We start from the raw sequence: 17,659 nt of genomic DNA, 5'->3' as shown, positions 1-17,659 counted from the left end.
CGGTGATGATAAACTTGATTCTGATTCCGATTCTCATTCTGCTTTTTACTGTTATCTCTTTTGAAATCACAAAGTCAGCTCCTCTAACTTTTCCTTTCTGGAGTCATTCCAAGGGCTTGAATTTGCTACTACCATTTTTAATTTGTCTAGCTGCACTCTGGTAACGTGATATTGAGCTGACTTTAGTAAGTCCGTATGAACTGTAACCTTCCTCATGGGATTTTCACAGCTTTTCAACTGCCTTCACATTACAATCATCTCTAATGCATTGAACTCAATTTGTGCTTGATTTAGGTCAACTAGCAATTCTGTAAACACTCAGCTCTTTCCCAGAACGTCTACAATTTCATCTTCTGCATCAATATTTTTGATCCCAAATTGAATCAATATCTTCTCATTGCAGTCCCTAATGCTGAGCTTTTTGCTTTTTCTCCTTCTCTGTGGATTTTTTGTAACGGCATACAGATTAGGAGCGGAAGTTAACCACAGCCCCTCAAAACACCTCAGCTATTCAATAATAACTTTTTTGATGTGACTGGAACTTCACGTACATCCTATCCTCGTCATATGCATCTTCAGACAATGCGGATTCACAGTTATGCGAGGAACCTATTTCTACCAAAGTCTTCTTATGTGCGTCCAAAACTCACAGTTATGTGAGGAGCATTGCTTTCCCACCAATACAAGTCATGTGCGTACGCCTCACAGTCTCACTGTTCGGATGAGAAGCACCGCTTTCCCGCCAATACAAAGCACGTGCGCACGCCTCACAATCTCACTCCCACCAGTCTTGCATTGGTTTTGGCAAGGTGTGGATGTGCGATCTTGCGCTCTTAAATTTTTGTTGGTTTTACATACGATGCAGCAATTTTGTGCTTGAATTATTTAACTATGCCTCCTAAGTGTCCGATGTCATGTCCTGGGCTATCAGCCAAGCGGCAGAGAACCGCTTTAACACTTGAAAAACTGTTGGAAATTATAAACAGCGCCGTATCAAGTGAAGGTAACGCAGCTCTTGGGTGCTACTGCTGGGAACAAAATCTTGCCTTTAAACTTCTTTTGTTACTTGACAATATGCTAGCCCATCCTAAACATTTGGACAGCATTCATCCTAACATAACAGTGCATTTCCTGCCACCTAGCGCAACATCGCTGATTCAGCCACTCGACCAAGGTGTGATCCACATTCAAGGCATATTTTTTACGGCAAACTATCTATCAGATGCTGCAAGCAAAAGACGATTTTGAAAATCCCGGGAGTTTACCAACGGTGAGGGAATGGTGGAAGTCGGAATACTTGGCACAAACGGCGATGGACATGGACCCAAGTTTAAAGCAGAGTCAGCATTTCTGTCATTCCCTGCCATCAGCCTTTCTTCCCTACAAGCAAATTTATGCTGTAAAACAAAATGCTGCCAAGTAAACAACCCTCACCATTTATTCAAACTGGTGTCATCTCCTGCTGTCGGCAGTTCTAAGAGTTCTGTTGAGTCTTCCTTCACCCCTTGCTGTGCTTGATATAATCCCAACACCACAACCACTCATCTCCCAGAGCGAACACACCTGCCACTGTTGGTGGGTGCTGTACACCATAGTATGTTAACTTTCTGTGATTTATTACGTTGAATATGACCTTAAGTTGATGAAATATAATATGAATGTGGCCTTGTGGCACTGCTTTAGTGTCGTATTGGTATGAAAATGTGAATAAATTACAGATAAAACTTACTTAGGAAGCCCTCTGGAACACATCCCTATTTTCTCCATTTAAATAGTTATTCACATTATGCGTCGACTATGAGGAACATATCCCCCGCATATAACGAGGATAGGGTGTACCTCATTTTCCCCGGTAACCTTTCACACACTTGTTTAATAATAGTTTACTTTGGCCTTAATAAATATTTACAAAATTCTGCCCTGAAGATAAACATTTTAAAATATTTGTTGCCCATTGAAAGAAGAAAAATGTCACCATATCTCTGCATTAAATAGGTGATGCCATATTTTTAAACAGTGACTCTTAGTTTTGGATTCTCCCACAAAAGAAATATTTAGATTCTCCCATACTAACAAGACGCTTCAAGAATATTATATGTCTTAATCCACCAATCTCTCCCTCATAATACTGGTTTTGTCCTGAAATTCCTGTGAACTAGCTCTTCATAGAGCTCAAAAGATTAAAGAATTTCTTGCAATTGAGGTTTGTGAGCAGTTATAAATGCCAGGTCATTGTTTAAGTTAAGTGATGCTTTTAACTTGGTGACTCATAATGAGGTCTCCTTCATTAAATCAGGATTCAGAACTTATTTCTCTTGGGGACACCTTAATCTAGTCAGATTCATTGAAATGCTTAGTGCTGTCATAAAGGTAGAGAAGGTTTGAACCAAATGCAGAAAAGTGGAGACAATGCATCAGTGAGTGATAATTTTAGTAATAAACTGCAAGATAACAAGCCACCCACACAAAATGTTGGAGGAACTCAGTAGACCAGGCAGCATTTATGGAAAAATGTACACTCGACATTTTGGGCCGAGACCCTTTGGCAGGGCTTCTGAAGGGTCTCAGCCCGAGTGGTTGACTGCACTTTTTTCCATAGATGCTGCCTGGCCTTCAGAGTTCCTCTAGCATTTTGTGTGTGTTGCTCAGATTTCCAGAACCTGCAGATTTTCTCTTGTTTGTGATTACATAACAAGCCATTAGGGGCCACACAGCAAGAGAGAACAGATGCTTAACACAACAAGAGAACAAGGTATCTGAAAATTAGGAGCAATTAGTTGAGGCTGGCTGGTTTGAATGAGTGAAAAAGGATTGTGGAAGAAACCTGGGTTTAAGTAGGCTGCAAGTGATGAGTTGAAATGAGTGGCAGGTGACTTCCGTTAGCGGGTTGGAGACTGGGTGGCGTCTGCCTGTGCAGGCCTGACAAGATCCCCTCCCCTCACTACAGTTGGCATACTATGGCTCAGAATGATCGGGATGAGTTTAATGGAACTCCTCAATGAGTGATGATTCCAAGGTGAAACTGGACAGCACCCAAAACCTCTCTTCTGGGCTATACACTTCCCACTCAAACAGATACTGTGCACCCTGCCACAACAAAGTGAATTCATTAGTCCAGTGAACTGTATACACTGGACCACCTTCACCATCCTTGGTTCCAGAGGTGCAGTTTCAACTGAATTGAGTGCTATGGACAACAGGCTTGAGGCAGGGCATGTGGAAGGTAGGTGTGATCCTGAAAGATGGTGGCAGCTGGAGATGGGAAATGACTGGGTTGATGTGATGGGTAATCTTAAAGGGATCAATGAACTGGGTGAGAGCTTATGGTAGTCGATGAACAGGGATGGACAGCCAACATGGTCCTCATGCCAAACTAGTTTTACTGGATGCCTATGTTTAGCCTGGTGGCAGTAGGCATGATTGGTGGCTAGAATGGCCCTCCATGCCCTCTTCCAAACATTCTAGCATTTGTGAACCAGGACGCTGGTGGGCGGGACCTCCACCATTGTCTCCTCTATTTGGAACGACAGTGGTTGGTAGCCATGAAGCACTTCAATTGTGACACATCAGTGACAGAGGAGGTGTGCAGATTGTGGGACAATTTGGCCCAGAGTAGATACTTTTCTAACTGGGGGGGTGGGGTGTTGTGGGTGAAGCATTGCAGAAACTTCTCTGCTTTCAGATTGGTTCTTCTGTCTATTGGTCAGTGGATGAGAGCCAGAGGACAAACTCACCGAGGTGTTAAAGAGGCAGCAGAAGGCTTGCCAGAAGTGGGAGATGAACTGTGGGCCCCAGTCTAACACAATGTACTGGGGGAAGGCATGGATGCAAAAAATATATTGGAGAACCAAGTCTGCAATCTCAGTGGCTGTTGTAAGCTTGGGGAGAGCAATGAAGTGGGTCATCCTGGAGAACTGGTCCTCCACTATTAGGATCACCAAGGTCCCATTAGAAGGTGGTAAACCCATGGTGCGTGAAGGGAGTAGCAGGGGCCATAGAAACCCAGAGGGCTGCTGGTTGGAAGAATTGGACTGGGCACATTAAGAGCAGGAGGTAATGAACTGACGTACGTTGCTATCTGTTTGCAATGTGCCCAAGGAGAATAGATGACCTTGGGGAGTGGTGGTGCCCAAGAAGAGGTTGATCATGTGGTCTGTCAGACAGCAGGGTGCTGGCTTCCCTTACACTAAAGGTGATAGCTATGTCGTGGTGTTCCTGTGGGAGTTTGCAGAGGTCAAAGGTTTCCTCTGGCTTCAGCAGTTTGTGAGGTGAATTTACTTGAGGCTGCAGGCATGAGGTCCAGCAGGTGGGTCTCCAGCTCAGCAATGAAAGGATGACCAGGTGAAGTATGGGGTCATGAGTGCAGAGCCAAGTATAACCAGAGATGAGTGGAGTGTTGGGTGAGTTGATAGAGTTATAGGATGGACTCATGGTGCTCTCCAATGTTCATATGCACGAGCTGCGTGCCTGCGCTGGCCATCCCAGACCCCAAGGGATGACAGTTGCAGGATAGCTGTATCGAGATGGAGAGTAAACTCTACTGGGTCAACTGCTTATTCACTCCTCCTGTCAGGAAATATAGAGGAGGCTTGACCTAAATGCAGAGCAGCAGAAAAGATTTAGCTGTGAGTGAGAACTTTAATAACAAACTGTAAAATAACAAGTCATGAGTGGCCACAAAACAAGAGCGAATGGAAACTTTGCTTGACAAGTCCACAAAATAACTGAAGGCTGGGAGCAACTGAGTGAGGCCAGCTGGTTCATATGAGTGAACAATGATTGTGGATGAGAGCTGGGTTTAAAAAGGCTGCAGGTGATGGGTTGGGAATGAGTAGCATGTGACTCCTGTTGGATGCAGACTGGGAGGTGCCTGACTGTTCAGGCATGACAGTTGCTTCATTTTGCAGAATGTTTTTCCTCAAACTTGAGATGATATTTTGAACAAATTCAGCCCTGAATCCTTACTGCTATCATGATGTAATATCTGCTTCATTCACACTGCATTGAAACAGGCCTTTGACCCATTAAGTCCGCCCCAATGATCAAGCACTTATTCACATAATTCTGTGCTAATCTTATTTATTCACCCCACCTTCCCCTCTAGATTCTACCACTGACCACACACTGTCGAGATTACAGTGGAGAATTAAGCCACCAAACTTTGGGACGTATGGGGAAAAGTGAGCACCCAGAAAAAAGCCACAGAGTCTGTGGAAGAACATGGCAAACTCCCCTCAGATAACAGCAAAGGTCAGGATTGAACCTGGATCATTGGAGCCTAGATAGTCACCTCATTTGTGTGGCATGTGGCCAAGTGGTTAAGACGTTGGACTAGTGATCTGAAGGTCGTGAGTTCGAGCCCCAGCTGAGGCAGCGTGTTGTGTCCTTGAGCAAGGCACTTAACCCACACATTGCTCCAGTCCACCCGGCAGAAAATGGGTACCGGTAAAATGCTGGGGTTAACCTCACGATAGACTGGCTTCCTATCCGGAGGGGGAGGGGGGAATCTCATACTCTCAGTCACTTCACACCAGAGAAACCGGCATAAGCACAGGACCAATGAGCCTATAAGGCTTGGGACAGACTTTAACTTTAACTAACTAGTCACCTCATTTACTAACTAGAGACACAATGTGTGCAGCCCTGCCTGCCAGATACTGGAACTCTTTGCTTCGCTGCCTTTATTCAGCCCACTCTCGAGAACATATCAAAGAAGCAACACCTGGGTCTCAAAGGGAGGAATGAACTGAGGTTAGGATGATTTAAATGCTGGGCCAAGTTGAAAAGATCAGGGTGTCGGGGCCGGAGGCAAGGGAGGGGCTGGTTCTGCTCGATGCTCTGTGAGGTGTACTCGCCTCTGTACTGAACTGAGGCCCAATTTGGCTCAGCATTTAAAACAATCAAACATTGTGTCTTTCATCACTCTCAGGCTCAGTCCCGCACACTGCCACCTTAACTCTGTCTTACCTCGCCTCGGTTCTGTTGCATTTAATCGCTTCCATGTCCATTCCAGCAATGGCCAGGCATTGGCTGACAATTCTCAAGCATTCACGCCATACTTTTCAAATTATGAACACCAGAGATTCTGCAGATGCTGGAAATCCATAGCAACACACAAAATGCTAAAGGAACTCAGCAAGTCTGTCATGGATATGGAGGGGAACAAACTGCTGACATTTTGGATTGAGAGTGTTGCTGAAGGGTCTCAGTCCAAAATGTTAACTGTTCCCTTCCATGTGAAGTATCTACAGTTTTTACAATTAGAGAAAGATTTGCAATTTTTCTTTATATAGCTTCCAAATCTTCATTCAACCATAACTAAAGAAAAAGTTAAAATCCTTCCTACCTCATATAGGCCCTCCAGAATCTTTCTCTCTTGCCTACTCTCATTGACCTTCCTTAGCTGAGAAATATCTTGGGACAATTATTCCAATTAACTGTTCCATATAGTTGCATTTTATGAGTAAAATGTTTTCTGAATGGGAAAAGAGTACTGGTATAGGTTAGGTCAAAGTTAGAAAGCTCATCCAGCAATGGTTACAATTTGAAAGATATAGTTAGATAATTGGTATCCATAGTCATTGACCCATTTTCTTCGGCAGGCTTTCATGTGGAGCTACCCCAAGGGACAAAGAAAAATCTATCAAAATCCTGCAATCCTGATTTACCATGAATAATGGTCTTCCTGATGAGAAAGAGAATAAACAAACAGCAGCTCAAAGACTATAAAGAATGCTCCCCAGGTAGTACAGATTTCATCTCCTCAGTCTGCAAATAGGTACCAGGGAGAATACAGCTCTTTCTTGTTTACAAAAATATCATTCATTCTCCTCAACTCACAATGTTTCATCAAAATATGGTGCACAAAAAAAAATATTTAAATGAAGACATGCAAGTCATAGTTAGGAGGAGCAATTCCATCAAAGAACACACCCTGAGAAAAATATAATAATCAGATTTTAAATACATGGAAAAAAAATCTCTCTTTGCTTGAAACACTATCAATCTATCCAGCTTCCATCTTTATTTCCACCCTCCTCTCTCCTCACTTGGCCCAATATGGCCCCATTGTTGTTTCTTCTTTATCTGTTTCCACCTATCACCTCCCAGCTGCTTTATCCCAACTCCTCCCCTCTCCCTTCCCTTCCCTTCCCTTCTCCCACGTGTCTCATTTGCCTCTTATCCTCTCCAAATTGGCTCCACCTATTACATGCCTTCCCCTGCTGTTGGAAATCTACCTTCTGCACTCTCAATTCTGAGGCAGAATCTTAACTGGATTTGTCATCCACCCCTCAAGCTACACAGGTCAGCCTGACCTACTGAGTTCCTCCAGCAGTTTTTTTTTTGCTCAAGATTTCAGCATTTGCTCTCTCTTGTCCACGTTGTGACCCTCCTCTTGTCACCTGTCTTAACCTATTAATAATTTGATCTGTTACCCTACCTAAGGTACTACTAATCTACCTTTCCTGCTCTATTATAAACAATACAAAAATATGTAATAACGAAGGTTCATTTATCATCAAAATCTATGACTCTGAAAGTCTTCTCAGGGTAGCCATAAAGCAAAGAGAGAAAAGAAAGGCAACACGATCATCAACTACCAAATCTCTCCTCCCTGCCCAACAAAAACAACAAAAATGGACAGGCACATCAACCCCCAAATCTCTCCTCCCGCACAAAAAAAAGAACAAAACAGAATAGGCACATTGACCTACCAAATCCTCTTCCCTACACAAAAAAATGAGAAGATCAAGCAAAAAACACAGGATATAGAAAACTATAAGACTGAAAAAAGTCTGTAGTCCGGATCCATATCCAAAACACAGAAAACCTGGGTAACATTCTCTGGGCACAGAGGCAGGCTCTCTCCTCTCTGGTAGCAGAACGATCCAGAGCAATCAAAAGCCTGGCAGCCAGTGTTCACCTCCCACATTCACCTCAATCTTCCAGTCTCCTTTGTCACTTTAATCAGCGAACAATGGATGCTTTAATCAGGGAAATGGAGTCAAACAACAGTCCCACAGCCTGCTCGCCATGAAGTTCACACACACCACCTCTATCTTCCAGAATCTTCTCAAATATCACAAGAATAAAGAAAAATTGTTTATCTTGAATAGTTTGTGACTAAGATTTACTGAATAGGGTTTCGGACCTTGGTGATATAATCGTTGGTGATGCAATGTTTAAGTGGAATAAAAATCTTGTTAAAGTACTTCTCTTACATAGATGCTGGGGCATCAATAAGTGGTCTCATCCAGCCACTGACTAACACAAGGCAGTCAACCCACGAGTTTAGCAAGGAGGCAATTCACTATAAGTACACACACAAAATGGTGGAGGAACTCAGCAGGTCAGGCAGCATCTATGGAAAAGAGTAAACAGTCAACGTTTTAGGCCAAGAGCCTTCACCAGGAATAGTTTCAGGTCTCGGCCTAAATCAAGGAGGGCTTACTATTTTCCAGTGATGCTGCCTGACCTGTTAAGTTCCTACTGCATTTTGTGTGCATTGCTTTGGATTTCCAGCACCTGCAGATTTTCTCATGTCTCTGATAAGCCACCAATGGTTGCCACATCTGAGTTAAATTCATCAACCCTCTTCTCTGAACGGAAAAAGAAAATCGAGAAATTTGGCCTCAGGTGGTTTAGTTGCCTTAACAATCTGCACTGATGACAGCCATTAACTAAAAATAACAGGCCCCCACCCAAATCTGTGTTCGGTGCACCACTGTTCTAGAATTCATTCAATGAGCAGGGATCTGTTATTCAGTCTGGCTGGTGCAATGTTACAATTTCTAGCAATGACCAAACCAAAAAGAAGCTTAATCTTTTCCAATGAAATTAGTTCCAACCTTACTGAATGGCTATTTGCTGCATGATGTTGAACAGACACCTTCTCAAGTATAAGATTCTCTCTTCAATTAACATGAGATTTGAAGTTCCAAAGGACAGTTGATTTTCAAAAAGCGAACAGTTCCAGCAAACATTTCATTACGAGGAACTTTCAGTAAGTGATGTCATAATGTCATAAGAAAAGGGCATGATCCAACCTTGACAAACATCCCTATTTTTTCAAGCACACATATTAAAATTTTGCAGAAGCATTTCCGTCGACTTAATTAGAAAATAAATCAGGTGACCACTGAATTTTCTCTTTTTCCAATAAAACATCAAAGTGAAGAATTAAGAATTAAAGAGGCTGGAGAATTTTGTTTTGTAGCCTTTTTTCCCCAATCTATTTGTTAATATTGAGAACATGAGGGCAATTTATGGATTGCTGTAAATTTTGAGAACAGGTACTTCAGCTGACATATATTTTAAAAAATAACAGGTCATCCTTGGGCAAAGTGTAGCACCTGCTTAAACACCCCCCCCCCACCCCCATCCCCACCCCACGAACAGAATCATGCAAACCATAGGAGCAGTTGGTGGATGGTGGTATGAGCCACTGGTAATAATCACAAGTCCTGGTTACGCAACCACCGATGCCAATCAGACAGTCTCTAAGAAGTAATAGCTGGAGTGACCTGACTTGTAACGACACTGTCCAGAAGAAGGCGATTGCAAACCACTTCCGTAGAAAAATTTGGCAAGAATAATCTCAGTCAAAGTCTATGATTGCTTACGTCGTACAACATGGCATATAATAGAAACATAGAAAACCTACAGCACACTACAGGCCCTTCAGCCCACAAAGTTATGCGGAAATTGTCCCTACCTTAGAAATTACTAGGCTTACCCATGGCCCTCCATTTTTCTAAGCTCCATGTACCTATCCAAAAGTCTCTTAAAAGACCTATCGTATCTGCCTCCACCACCGTTGCCGGCAGCTCATTCCACGCACTTACTACTCACTGTGTAAAAAACATACCCCTGACATCTCCTCTGTACCAGCATCTTAAACCTGTGTCCCCTTGCGGCAACCACTTCAGCCCTGGGAAAAAGCCTCTGACTGTCCACACGATCAATGCCTCTCATCATCCTATACACTTCTATCAGGTCACCTCTCATCCTCCATTGCTCCAAGGAGAAAAGGTTGAGTTCAGTCAACCTGTTTTCATAAGGCATGAGGCATAATGATGATGATCAATAAGTATTTAAAAAATCTGAAACTTTAACCCCAAACTGCAACCTTCCCACACAGGTAGAGTGCCTTGGGGGTCACATGCTGATAGCATTCTGATGGGAATGTTCCCTTTGAAGCTACAAAGGTCACGTGCAGCCATCACCATTTCCCATTGAAGGCAGCCATTCGTGCTATCAACTCTATGGTGGTTCTCAGAGCAATACCATCATTCCCATTCTCCCACTGACTTCATTGCAACCTATTCTCTCCTTTGCTTCTCATGCCATTGTTATACACCACAAACAATTGAGATTAGATTTGATTTGATTAGTTTATTATCATAAATACCAGGGTACAATGAAATTCCTGGAAAGTCGCAGAGTAACTACTATACATAGCAATACTAAATATAATGATGAGCACAGAACAACAGAATTGTGCAAGGATTGCAGTGTAAAACAGAAATGCTAAAATGGCAGGAACAGAATAACCAAGAGACCTAGAATTAACTGTCTGAGAATATGGTCTCGCCAACACCTCATCAAGCTTCAGCAGTCCATCTGGGAAAATAGCAGCGAGTTTTGTATACAACGGCTTCTCGGGCACCAAGCAAAGGTGTTTTTGTCTTCTTTTAAACATCTTTTTTTAAACTATTGCAGGACAATGCTTAAGAAGCTCAGGTACTGCAGTTCTGCCCCATCATCGAGCTGTTCATTGCTGGAGGAGCTGGACTTGGTGCGGACTGTGTCACTCCCTGCTACAGGAACACATCAGAGTCAGTGTGCGAAGGAGGTGTGCAATCTAACTGTGAGTGATTCTCTTAGTTGTTTCTCTTGTGATCACAAGACTCTGCTGGATATTGATAATAAAATGCTGCAAGTCTGTTTCCCTTTTATTGGGGAGACGGATGGTGGGAGAGCCGCATGGCCTTGGTCGTAGTAAGAACTGGGCCTCAAGCCGCATGCAGAGGAGACCCCAGAGGCTGTGTAGTGCGGCATCCATGCTGGATTGGAGGCTGTCGTCCCCCACTCCCATTGGTGCTGCCCTCCAGTGTTCAATCTGTGGGATGACAAGCTGGATTGTGTGCCTGCGTACATTCATCAGTGAAGTGCTGAGAACTGCTTTAACACCCATACACCATCAATTACAGGACATGTGAGTCAAGGACTTGGGCTACGTATATTTTTTTGTGTGACTGTATGTTTTACTGCTGTCTATATGTGCCTTGTGTTGTGCTGTGTGTGACTGTTGGTACAGTGTTCTGCACCTTGGACCCTGAGGAACACTGTTTCGTTTGGCTGCATTCATGGGTATTTATGTATGGCTGAATGATAATTTAACTCAGACTTGAACTTCATTCTTTCCTTGAAATCCTAATCCCCTCAAAATAAATGTTAACATTGCATTTAAAAGGCAAACATGAGGAAATCTGCAGATGCTGGAAATTCAAGCAACACACACAAAATGCTGGTGGAATGCAGTAGGCCAGGCAGCATCTATAGGGAGAAGTGCTGTCGACATTTCGGGCCAAGACTCTTTGAAGGGTCTCGGCCCGAAACGTCGACAGCGCTTCTCCCTATAGATGCTGCCTGGCCTGCTGTGTTCCACCAGCATTTTGTGTGTGTTGCTTAACAATGCATTTGCCTTCTTTACTACCAACTCTACCCACAAGTTAATCTTAAGGGAGCCCTGAACCAGGACTCCCAAGTCCCTTTGCTCCTCCCATTTCTGAATTTGCTCACCATTAAGAAAAAAAGTCTACACTTTTATTATTCCTTTCAAAGTGCATAACCCTACACTTCCTTTTTACCAGAAGTTCAAGAAATCAATGTTCATGCCATCAGGTTGGAAGCTTCCCAGACGGAGTATAAAATGTTGCTCCTCCAACTTGACAGTGAAAGAGGCCATCGATAGACATATCTGAATGGGAATGGAAAGTGGAATTAAAATGGGTGGCCACTGGAAGATCCCACCTTTACTGGTGGATGGAGTGTAGATGCTCAGCGAAGTGGTCACCCTGTGTTTCTCACTCCCCTCCCCCAACCTTTTAAACCTACTCCTCAGCTTTATTTTCTCCAGTCCTGCCAAAGAATCTGGTCCCGGAACATCAACTGTACTCCTATGCACAGATGCTGTCTGGCCTGCTGAGTTCCTCCAGCATTTTCTGTGCGTTGCTCAGATCTCCAGCATCTACAGACTTTTTCTTGTTTATGATGGGAGACCCCTATGTTCATCTCAGCCGTTCTCACAGTCTTTTTCAGAGACTTCTAGTCCGATGCTCGGCTGCTCCCATACCAGATGGAGATGTAGCCGGTCAGGGCGCTCTCAATGGTACTCATGTAAAATTCAGTTAAGATGGAGGTGGAAGCCTCGCTTTCCTCAATCTGCTTCGGAAGTGGAGGTGCTGCTGCGCTTTCTTGTTCAGCGAGGTGATATTGAGGGAGCAGATGAGGTGACCCGTGATGCGAACACTCAGGAATGTGGCACACTTAACTCCATGGAAGAACCATATGCTTGCTGAGGGAGCTGGTTCATCTGCATCTTCCTGAAGTTCACAATGATTTCCTTAGTCTTTTCTACATTAAGACTTGGGTTGTTCTTCTCACACCCTTCCACCTGCCGTTCCACTTCCTCTCTGAACTCCGACTCATCATCATAGTTGATGAGGCCAACCACTGTTGTGTCATCTGCAAACATGAGGACATGGCTTGAGCTGAATTCAGTGACACAGTCATGAGTCAGCAGTGTGAACAGCAGCAGGCTGAGCACACAGCCTTGGGAGTGCCAGTTCTCAGTGTAATGGCACCAGAGATGTTACTGCCCACATGAGCTGACTATGGCATTTCTTTTAAGAAATCCAGAGTGCAGTATTAAGAACCATTGAGGACAGTTTCCCACCAGTTTCAAGGGTATGATGAGCCAACAACCTGTCTCTTAACGTGAACAAAACCAAAGAGATGGTTGTTGACTTCAGGAGGGCACAGAGTGACCACTCCCCACTGAACATCGACGGCTCCTCGGTAGAGATCATAAAGAGCACCAAATTCCTTGGTGTTCACCTGATGGAGAATCTCAACTGGTCCCTCAACACCAGCTCCATAGCAAAGAAAGCCCAGCAGCGTCTCTACTTTTTGCGAAGGCTGAGGAAAATCCATCTCCCACCCCCCCCCCACCCCATCCTCATCACATTCTACAGGGGTTGTATTGAGAGCATCCTGAGCAGCTGCATCACTGCCTGGTTCGGAAATTGAACGATTTCAGATTGCAAGACCCTGCAGTGGATAGTGAGGTCAGCTGAGAAGATCATCGGGATCTCTCTTCCCGCCATCACACACATTTACACTACACGCTGCATCCACAAAGGAAACAGCATTATGAAGGACCCCATGCACCCCTCATACAATCTCTTCTCCCTCCTGCCATCTGGGAAAAGGCTCCGAAGCATTCGGGCTCTCATGACCAGACTATGTAACAGTTTCTTCCCCCAAGCTATCAGACCCCTCAATACCTGAAGCCTGGACTGACACCTTGCTCTATTGTCCTGTTTATTATTTATTGTAGTGCCTGCACTGTTTTTGTGCACTTTATGTAGTCCTGTGTAGGTCTGTAGTCTAGTGTAGCTTTCTCTGTGTTGTTTTTTTTTATGTAGTTCAGTCTAGTTTTTGTACTGTGTCATGTAATACCATGGTCCTGAAAAACATTGTCTCATTTTTACTATGTCCTGTACCAGCAGTTATGGTCAAAATGACAATAAAAGTGAATTGACTTGACTTGACTTGATAAACACTGTAATGAAGTCTATAAACAGCAACATGGCATATGACTATTTTCCACATGGGACAGGACAAAGTAGAGGGCAGAAACTATTTCATCATCAGTGGATTGATTTGAGTGATATGAGAACTGGAAAGGATCCAATGTAGTTGGGAGGAAGGCTTTAATGCACCCTATGACCAGCAGCTCAAAGCATTTCACAATAGTTAATGTTAATGCCACCAGATGGGGTACTGTCACCTTCTTTGGCACTGGAAAGATGGTTCCAGCCTTGAAAATTGATGGGACAATAGACTGTTCCACAGAGGTGTTGAATATATCTGTCAGCACCTCAGTTAGCTGGGCAACGCAGTCTTTCAGAACCCGACATGGTATATCATCAGGTCCCACAGTTTTGCATGAGTTGACCCTGGCCAGGGTCTTCCTCAACTTAGCTTCAGCCAGACCTGTTACCTTTTCACTCACCAATCTTCTAATTATACAACTGTCGGAATAGAGAGCTACAATAGCCATTAAGGAGATCTAAGCATCAAAGAAGGGCAATGCTGAGCAGATTTATAACTCTGGAAAAATATTGAAGGGCCAAGCACTTTCTGAAGGGATTTTGAAAGTGTGGAGACACAAAGGTTCTCCAAAGGGATTTTGAAAGTGTGGAGGCAAGTGCATCGATAGAAAGCACTCCCCCATGGTAACTGCAGGAGTGACCAAGAATGGCAACAGGAAAAGGAACTAAAGAAGAATGTGAACAGCTATGGCCTTACCCTCAATTAAGACATTGAGAGTGGTCATGCCATTTGAGATTCAGTGTTGCCATGAATGTAGATCAGAGCACTTTGCAGGCAGGTTTAGAAAGACAGTAAACTTAGTGTAGAGAGATCTTTTGAGTAACCATTCAAACGATGGGGGAGAAAACCAGTAATGATACCTCTGTGAAAAAATTTTTTAAAAGCTTAGGTGATGGGGCATAGGAAGAGTATTTTAATTAATGCCACAACAGGAATAGGGTAAAATGCTTAAAGGAGCAGAAACTGCTTGAAGAGTAAAGAGCCAGACTGAATTGAGATGTGTTGATAGCTATTTTACCATAGCGACAACTAAGGCATGAGAAATGCGGGATAGTATAGCTATATGAGGAGGCAAGGAGGCTTGCCTCAGTTAGAAACTATATCTTTTTCTCAATCAGGGTTCCATAAAAAAAAAATCAGCCATTGTGCACAATAACTTCATGAATGGTAGGAACCATATTCAAGATGTTTCAACGGGTTTCAAAGGTACATTTAATATCAGAGAAATGTATGCAATATGCATCCTGAAATTCTTTTTCTTCACAAGCATCCACAAAAACAAAGGAGTGCTCCAGAAATGAATGACAGTTAAATGTTAGAACCCCAGAGCACCCCCAGCTCCTCCCTCCCATTCGTAATCAGCAGCAAAGCAACAATATCCCCTCCCCCACCAGCAAAAGGCATCGGCACCCCGCTCTGAGCAGTCAAGCGTGCAGCAAAGCATAAATAAGGACACAGACTTGCAGAACCCCAAAGACTACTCGTTCACCCAGTAATTAGACATACCACAGGCTCTCTCTCTCCCTAATAAGGGAAAAAGAGGTGTCTCCATCTCACAGCAAGAAGGGAAACATAACAAACAACTCACTGATTTACGATGTTAAAAGTCCGCTGTGTTGCTTTTTACAAGCTCTGTACCCAAAGAACTCGGGTCTCTGGGCACACAGCCAGCAGCCAGCTTGCTGCTTCCAATCTTTCGTGCCCCATGACACACCAATTTCCTGCAGAGGCACGCACCTCGAGTGCACCTGCCTCCAGAGCCATGGAATCCCGAAACCCTGAAGGCATGCTGGTCTTCTAGACCTCGTCCTTGGTATATCAAATAGTTTCTGGTTGTGAGACCCTGGGAGCGGCTCCCATTCCTGCAAAGAACTGAAGTCACCATGTAACTCCAGGTCAGGGTCTTCAAAAGAACCCTGAAAGGGAAAAATTGAGATAATAAAGATAAAAATAGAGCTGTTTCCTAAAATGCAAGCAAAGGAGTCGCAATTAAGTGCCATCATCTCCTAAGTTCCATCCTTTCGATGTAACAACCTTATAGAAAGAAGAGGCGGAGAAGGTAATAATATCTGAGGCACTAACAGTATTTGTAGAGTTATGTCTGGTTTGCATGCGTATCAACAAGATTGGACCCAAGTTGGTGCCTTGGTGAGAAGATTGAAAAGGGACCTGGAAAAGGAAATGGTGCAGTCAATTTTAACAAGGCATTAGCGGTTTGATGGAACCTTTGGAGAATGCCAAGAGTGACAGCAGGAAGTTGCAAATGTATCCTAGTGTGAGATACCGGCTGGGAGAACAGTATAAAAGTAAGAAAGAAAGGGAAGAGGAAAAGTTTTGGGACTATGGAAAAATGAAAGGAGGATTAATAGCAAGATCTAGGAGTTAAGAAAATAATTTAATTAAGTATGGGTGGGTAGAGGGGACACAACTAGGGAAGGGTGAACAGTAAATTCTCGGGTCCAGGTAACAGCCAAGTTTTGCATACTCAGCAAAAATTGAAACTGTCAAAAAATACTGGGGGCAGATATACTAATATCAAAATCTGAATCGAGTCGCAATTGTTGATCTGGTGTTCTGAAAGAAATCACCAAAGCAAAAAAAAAAGGCAAAAATAATTGATTTCCTCTTTAGTATGTTCTGAGAGTTTGTGCAGACATTGACAATTCCTGTTTTCATCAACTTTGTTAACTAGTTACACCTCTTGCAGATTAGAATATTATGTTCCTGTTCAAGAGTTTACAAACACTGATTGAATTTAGAATTAAGCATGAGCTATTAACACACATTATATTCCTTTGATGAATACTGTGTGAGAATTGATGGTTCATCTTTTATTCAAAGCTGTTGGATTTATTTGAAGCTAACATAATTAGAATGTTTTTGAAATGATAACCAACTCCCTGACAAGATCTCCAACAACAGTCTACAATATTGTGGCAATTTCTATTGTTACTACTCAATAAATTAATCAGTTTTATTCTCAGAAGTAATATTAGCTTTTATCCTTGACCTTTCTTTTAGATTGAGTAAGCTCAGGAAGCGTCAGACTCATAATGCAGGACACAACAAAGACTGAAGCAGAGGAGAAGATGTGATAATCAAGCTTTTGTGGTTGGACTGTGCCAAGCTGGGTGGTTAAAAGCTTCCAAACTGCTAGAGGACTGTGACAATAAAGAAGCACTTTTGTTTGATTTTGTATTACATCAAAAGCTTTAATCTTCTCTCAATGCATAAAGCAATAAAAAGGCTTGCAAAGCAATTTGTACCCAACTCACTCACCAAATTCAGTTGAAAGAAGAGTGACTGTGACCAAATCCTGCCGGATTTGTACTTTGTTGCACTCTCGCAAGATGCTTAGGAGCTCGATTTCCATATCACATCAACCAGATCATTTCTGACATGCTGGTGCAATCGTGACATCCCTCATTTCTGCCAACATAGCCAATGAAAGCATGGTGAAACAAACATTATACACTTAGCCTGTTATGATGAATATTAGTTGCATACTCTGTATGCAGCATAACGATGATCTTTAATGTTGCTAACTGCAGAACATTGCTCCTTTGAAATCTCATCTTAGAAGTGGTTGTAAAATCAGTGATCATACATGCACATTGAATCATCTTGATATTTTTCCTTATGATCTTCAAAATATTGCAAGTTAAATCAACACTTTAGGAAATTTGATTGATGACAACATTTAAACTGATTATCAGGCTGCCTGTGATATCCTGGCAACACAATGAAGAATTTCTCA

At 43.0% G+C, this 17,659-nt stretch overlaps 1 long non-coding RNA gene across 1 annotated transcript in view; it reads left to right on the top strand.

Annotated features, from left to right (window-relative positions):
- The window catches only part of LOC140730088 (uncharacterized), an 81,932-nt gene extending 64,860 nt beyond the window's left edge, over positions 1–17,072 (top strand). The window contains exons 3-4 of the long non-coding RNA XR_012099512.1: positions 10,723–10,870; positions 16,924–17,072. This is a non-coding gene — a long non-coding RNA (uncharacterized lncRNA). The remainder of the gene's footprint in view (positions 1–10,722; positions 10,871–16,923) is intronic.
- Positions 17,073–17,659: the final 587 nt, after the last annotated feature.

The sequence above is a fragment of the Hemitrygon akajei genome, chromosome 7 (genome assembly GCF_048418815.1).
Source record: "Hemitrygon akajei chromosome 7, sHemAka1.3, whole genome shotgun sequence".
In the NCBI taxonomy this organism is placed as follows: domain Eukaryota; kingdom Metazoa; phylum Chordata; class Chondrichthyes; order Myliobatiformes; family Dasyatidae; genus Hemitrygon; species Hemitrygon akajei.
This window is presented reverse-complemented; position numbering and strand designations above follow the sequence as displayed.